The following is a 7,109-nucleotide window of genomic DNA, read 5'->3' as shown; positions in this document are numbered from 1 at the left end:
AACAGCGGCTTAAATCATAAGGGCATTTAATGTCTACGTAACAAGAAGTCTGGAGGTAGACGGTTGCTGGCACTGGTCCAGCAGCTCACTCGGGCCACCAAAGACTTGGGTTTGATCATCCACTCTGCTACCTTAAGGGTGCTATGCCTTTACTGTCATGCTTGGCCCTCATACTACATACACATCTGCATTGAAGGCAGCAAGGAAGGTGTGCGAGATGGGGGCATGATGGCGCCTACTGCATCTTTCCCTTTTATTAGAAAAGCAAAAGCTCTCTCAGAAGGCCCTACAATCTTCCCTTTATGTCTTGTTGGCCAGAACTAGATCATATGCCCACCCTTAGGCCAATCACTGACAAAGGGGAATTGGAATACCATGAGACCAATTAGGACTCATTTCTTGGGCTTGGGAAATTGGCCTATGTTTCCTGAAATCAAGAGGTTTTCACCTACTACAAAATATGGCTTCCGGCAGGGGAAGAAAAGGGGGAGCTGCTGGGTAGGTGATGAACCAGGGTCTGCTATTATGACCCTTTCAGAGGGCTGCCCTCACTCCAGGCTACTTGAGTGGCTCCCTTTCCATGGAATTCAGTAGAAACACATTCCTAGGTAGGAAGAGAGTATGTGTTTGGTCAAGGGCTTCACCTCTGCCTCCACTTCCAGGAGAACCACTGGATTGGGAGGCTAGAGTCTGAGTCATGGACCAAGCTCAGTCCTGACGTCGGCTACTGAAAAAGTCAGTCCACTCTCTGGGCCTCAGTTTCCATCAGGAAGGGGCTGGACTAGAGCATCTGTAAGGGCCTTTTCCCAGAGTCATGAAGACCCTTACCCCACTGACCCTTCGTCTGCTTGGGCCAGATGCAGCCCCTGCCACATCCCCATGATGTCTTGGCTTAAAGTCTATTACATGGTCCACTCCCTGCTCCCATCTGGGTCTTAGCCATTTGCCAAAAGCCCTCTGAGACCTTTTCCCCATTGATATTTTGCCTCTTACATTTTGTAAAGAGCTTCTACCCAAGACCCTTGATTTCTCTCTTCTTAGCATACATCAGACATTTGGGCCCAAGGTTAGCTGAATACATAATCCTGACCAGGATTGCTCTCTGAACTGTTTTGCCAGGGACTTATGACTCCACAAGGAACCCATGCACACTCCAGGGTTCCTTATCCGTTGATCCTGGAATTGGGATCCTTCCTTGTCCCTCTGAGCTGAGGACTTCTTTAGGGAAAGACCTGGACCGCCTCCTCTGGCAAAGCCAGTGAACAGGGCATCTTCCTGGGACAGGAAAAGTCTTCCCTCCTCCCCACCATCCCTTACACAGAAGAATAATGGATAATGAAACTTTTGCTCTGGACTTCAAGCAGGGAGTCAGCTCACTAGCACAGGGTCCAATTCTCAAAATGAATATGGACATTCCCTGGTAGGACCCTTGATGGCATGTTCTTGTTTGTGGAAATAAAGACCAAATGCTGGACTGTCTGGTTAAAAATTATACCTGGAAGTCCTATTCTTAGCTCAGAACTCCTTTTTCTGGCGTACTCTCTCCCCTGGTCCCACATCCTCTTAAAAGCCTTGTCTTCCAACCCACCAAAGAAGCTTCTTTTCACATTAAAAAAAAATTCCATCATGATACATCTTCCACATCATGGGTTGGCTTTTTACATTCTCCAACAGAAAGCTTATCATTTCCTGCCAAAATCCTTGTGCTCAGATAGATATTCAGTTTATTCCCCGCGGTGTCCTGAGCCAGGATCCAGCTTCTCACTCCCCTACCCCAGAAACGCCTTCCAGGCACTTCCCTGATATGCCTGTGCAAATGCCCACTTCTACTCTCAGAGACATAGGCCACCCACTGCTGGCAGTGTTAGAGCAGCATTTATGTCCCTGCTTCCAGCTATCAAGGGTAGAGAAATATGACAATTCAACCTCAGAACACCGTTATCCAATCAAGAAATTTTAACTAGTTTTTATATCTGAAAAGTTACCATGAACACAGTGAAAAAATTCCAACAATACAAAAAAGTATCGAGACATGTCCCTCTACTTTAGACCTTGAGGCCTCCAGGTCCTTCCAGAAAGGTAACCATTGCCCAACAGTTTCTTACATGTCCTTCCAGACACGATACATATATAGTCAGCCTGCAGGGGTTGGCTCCAGGACCCCCAAGGGTACCAAAATCTGCGGATGCGCAAGTCTCTTGTATAAAATGGCCTAGTACAGTCGGCACCCCCATATCTGTGATCCTGCGTGGTAGTTGGTTGAATCTGCAGATGCAGAACTCGAGGATACAGACGGCCAACTGTATACAGGCTTATGTAATAGGTATGTGTCCTCTTTATTACATCTGGGAGCATACTATACACATTTTCTGTCCTTGTTTCCACCCCTCCCCCTTAATTTATTTGGCGATCATTCCATTTCAGGACATATTAAGTTTGACTTTATTTCCCCATTCAATAGTTAATTTTGTTTTTATTTTTTCATTTTTTATTTTTGGCTGCTCTGCAGCTTGTGGGATCCTAGTTCCCCGACCAGGGATTGAACCCAGGGCCCGGAAGTGACAGCACCAAGTTCTAACCACTGGACCACCAGGGAATTCCCAATTTTGTTTATAAACTGAGGTAAAATTAAATTCAGTGAATTGCATAGATCTTAAGTGTACAATTCAGTGATTTAGACAACTGTATAAAAGGTGTAAGCAACACCTCATTTCCATCTCCTTAACCCCTGAAGGTTCTCTTGCCCCTTCCAGGAATCTGCACCTTCTTGAGGCAACCACTGTACTGATTTCTGTCAGCATGGGTTGGTTTTGCCTGTTGAAATTCATGTAAATGGAATCATACAGTACCTATTCTTGTGTCTGATTTATTTTGTGCAACAAAATGCTTTAGAAATTCATTGCTGTTGTGTGTATCCATTCATTCCTTTTATCGCTGTTGCTAAGTAGTGTTCCATTGTATGAATATGTCACAGTTTGTTTATTCTCCTTTGATGGACGTTAGGTTTGCTCCAGTTGAGGGCTATCTGAATAAAGCTGTTATAAAATTCTCTGCAAAAGTCTTTTTGTGGACATATGTTTTCACTTCTCTTGGCTGTGTGCCTAGGAGTAAGCCTCAGTCTTTTTAAAAGCTGCATAGTATTCTATTGTAAGTGTATACCGTATAATAAACAAGACCCCTATTGATGGGCATTTGGGTCATTTCCCATCTTTTGCTAAGACTGTAATAAACATGTCTGTACTTAAATCTTTGTAAACGTACGTGAGTAGAATACTTGCCTAGAATGGCATGCTGGATGTAAATGTATATGTATTTATATCTGGGAAAGAGGGGAATTTCCTGGCAGTCCAGTGATTAAGGTTCTGCACTTTCACTGCTGAGGGCCCGGTTTCCACCCCTGGTAGGGGAGCTAAGATCCCACAAGCTGTGTGGCGCCTCAGCACCCCCCACCCCCCCAAAAAAAATCTGGGACAGATATTGCCAACTTGCTTTCCAAAAAGGCTATGCCAATATACATTCTCAAGAACTGTGCATGAGGACTTCCCTGGTGGCGCAGTGGTTAAGAATCTGCCTGCCAATGCAGGGGACATGGGTTCGAGCCCTGGTCTGGGAGGATCCCACATGCTGAGGAGCAACTAAGCCTGTGCACTGCAACTACTGAGCCTGTGCTCCAGAGCCCGTGAGCCACAACTACTGAGCCCATGTGTCACAACTACTGAAGCCCGTGCGCCTAGAGCCTGTGCTCCACAACAAGAGAAGCCACCGCAATGAGAAGCCCGTGCACTGCAACGAAGAGTAGCCCCCATTCGTTGCAAGTAGAGAAAGGTCGCACGCAGCAACGAAGACCCAATGCAGCCAAAAAAAAAAGAACTGTGCATGAAGCCATATTCTCACATATCCTGAATAACTCTGTATATAATCAAATTTCTCAATCATTGCTACTCTGATAGTTGCAAAATGCTATCTCATGATTTTCATTCTCATTTCTTTAAATTGCAAGTAACATTTATAATTTTTTTCACATATTTATAATCCATTTGTGTATCCTTTTTTTGGGGGAAAACTCCTTTTTTCCTATTTTTAAGAGTTTTTTAAAAAGGCCTTTTCTTATTCACTTATAAGAACTCTTTATATATTAAGGAAATTAGTCATTTGTCGTAAGTGTATTTATAGTGTATGCTAAATTATGGTAAAACTCTGTTTATTCTTCTTTTTAATCCTCCCCACCTCCTGCCCCCAGCTATTATCACATATTTTTCCATAAGAATTTCTGAATCAGCTTCTCTAGTTCCAAAAAAAACCTGGTTGGCAGTTACCTCTCTGACTATCTATCTCTCTGCTACTCTGCCTCACTCTCCAGGGTTTCCTAACCTCAGCACAACTGGCATTTCAGACCAAATAAATCTTTGTGGTAGGAAGCTGTCTGTGCACTGCAGGATGTTCAGCAGCATCCTGGAACCTATTCACCCAGAGACCAGCAGCAACCCCGCACTTCCCACCTCCCGTTGTGACAATGAAAAATGTCTCCAGGCATCCTCAAATGTCTAAGAACCACTGACTCACTCTGATCTAACTACACAGGCCTCTTTGCTGCTCCTAGAGCACACCAAGTACACTCCTGCCCCATCACCTCCTTTAAATCTCTGCTCAAATGTTACTACCACTCAGCCTGTTTTAAATTATAACTCCCCACCCACCCCACACTCTCTATAATGTCTTTGATTTTTCTCTATTGCATTTTTCATCTAGCGTACTATATAATTTACTTCTTTAGTTCTTTATTTTGTTTGTCTATCTCTCTCCTATCTTTAAGACTGTAAGCCCGATGAAGGCAGAGATTTTTGCCTGTTTCATTCAATCCTGTATTCCCTGTGCCTAGAACACACCTGGTACACAGTAATGGCTCAATACATATTAGATGACTAAATGAATCAGAACAGGTTTATAGATTAGGTTAGATGAGAAATGACATCTTTATAATATTGATCCATGCTACACAACAAAATGTTATTCTTCCATATGTTAAACTTTTACGTCCTCCTGTAAAGTTTTCAAGTTTCTTACAAATAAGAAATACCAAATGTTTTCTGCAGTAAACATTTGCCCAGCCTGTTTTTCCCCATTTGTGGACTTGGGAAGCCAAAATACCTGACTCACAAGGGGGGAGGACAGGCTGCCAGCTGCTTCCTTGGCCAGTGACCCTTGGGCGTGGGGTCATGTCTAGAAGCCCTCGCTGTCTCTCCTGCCTATCACCCAGCCCAGAGTGCTTCCTCCTGGCCGGGCCTCCACTGTGGCTGATGGAACTCCCTAGGTATCCATCTCTGTCCACCTCCCTGAGGGGCGCCAGCTAAGGGATATTGAAGTGATATCGCTCAAGACAATCCCACTGTGTGTGGCCTTCCCAGAGACCCAAGGGCTCACCTCTGAGCTCTCATGTGGGGCAGGTGACAGACACACTGAGGGTGACTTTATCTTTCCTGGCCAGCTCCCTAGCCTAACAGGAGGGGCCTGTGCTAGGGGACAGATAGTCCAGCAGAGTAGGGGTGTTGGAGAAGAGGCCTGTCCTTGACAGGCTCTAAGAGGAGAGAAAGAGGGGGCTTCCTTCCTGTTCTCTGTTTCCCCAGACCCTTCCAGATGGGCCCCTGCTCCCCACCTTGCACTGCACTCCCGCCCAGGTCTGAAGTGTGGGAGTGGTGGTGAGACGTGAGGCACAGCCAGGCTCCGGACTTCCTCCGTGGGTGTGGTCTCTCGCCTGTGAAACAATGACCCTTGTATGGTCTGAGAGCTCTGGGCTGGGCACAGGGCGGGCACTTGGTGAAGGGGCTGCTTTTATGTTATCAGGCAACACTGCTGCTCCCGGGGTCTCCTTTTTGGCAGGGCCTGTGAGGATGCCCATCAGGACCACATGAGCCCCAGGTCCACCCCAAGGTCACTCTGACTGTGCCCAAGGTAGCCTCCAGATGGATCTGAAGCTGTGACTCGGTACCACCCGCGGGGAGGAGTGAGACCTTTAGAAGCAGTAAGCTTCAAAATGATTACGGGCCCCCCTCCTTTTGCATAAGTCAACATAAAATAAGATGATGCTTGTAAGGTAAGACCAGAGGCCCTGACCGCTGGTGTACAAAGTGCTGTGTGGTGTCCTGCCTGCCCTGCCCCCAGCCGGGCCTTACACTGTGCCTGGGACCTCCTGGGGGTGGGAGTGGGGCAGCAGCCCTGCTCAGAGCCCAGAGTGGAGCCGGTGGACAGGCCTGGGCTGTCTCAGAGGCCTGGCGGGGCCTGAAGCTTGCCAGGAGGCAGGGAGGCGGTGGGGGCGGGGGCTCCTGCCCGCTGTGGGGCTGCGGCAGTGTCCCATGGTTCACCACTTCACATTTATAGCTCCAGTGCTTCTCAGCTTACTGTCCCTGCGGTGGGAGGCCCGGCTCTCTGGAAACCGCAGCTGTGGGTAGTTGGATGCCTGCCTGAGTGCTGAGCTGTGAGGGAGGCTCACAAGTTTCCCAGGACGGTGGGCCTCAGCCCAACCCCCGCCTCAGGCTTGCCCTGGTCTCTTCCTAGAATCTGGCTGGAGGCTGGGGGGAGTTGCCAAGGTATTGAGGGTCCCTCACCCTGTTGGCTCTCCGTGAGAAGCAGGAACCTTGCCAGAGAGTGGGGTGCTCCCTAAGACTCCAGTGGGACTCTGGGACAAAGGAGCTGATGGAGGAGGTGAGGATGAGCCAGAGGGAGGCTCACAGGACAGGGCTGGGGTGCCTGGAGCTTGATTCTTTTTAAAAATTAATTAATTAATTTTTGGCTGTGTTGGGTCTTCGTTGCCGCGTGGGCTTCTCATTGTGGTCGGTGGCTTCTCTTGCTGTGGAACACGGGCTCTAGGCACGTGGGCTTCAGCAGTTGTGGCTCTTGGGCTTAGTTGCTCCGTGGCATGTGGGATCTTCCCGAACCACGGCTCAAACCCGTGTCTGCTGCATTGACAGGTGGATTCTTAACCGCTGCACCACCAGGGAAGTCCCCAGAGCTTGATTCTTGATGAGCACCCAGGAAGCATGGAGTTGCTGCTCTCCAATCCAAGTTTCTCACCCTGCGAGAAATTCATCGTGGAGTGGCCCTCAGCAGACCCG

General features: G+C 47.9%; 1 protein-coding gene across 4 annotated transcripts in view; it reads right to left on the bottom strand.

Moving 5' to 3' along the window:
• Positions 1-7,109, bottom strand: part of XAF1 (XIAP associated factor 1) — an 80,769-nt gene that overhangs the window by 55,369 nt on the left and 18,291 nt on the right. The gene's annotated exons all lie outside the window — the stretch shown is intronic.

This window comes from Kogia breviceps, chromosome 19, assembly GCF_026419965.1.
Source record: "Kogia breviceps isolate mKogBre1 chromosome 19, mKogBre1 haplotype 1, whole genome shotgun sequence".
Classification (NCBI taxonomy): Eukaryota; Metazoa; Chordata; class Mammalia; order Artiodactyla; family Physeteridae; genus Kogia; species Kogia breviceps.
This window is presented reverse-complemented; position numbering and strand designations above follow the sequence as displayed.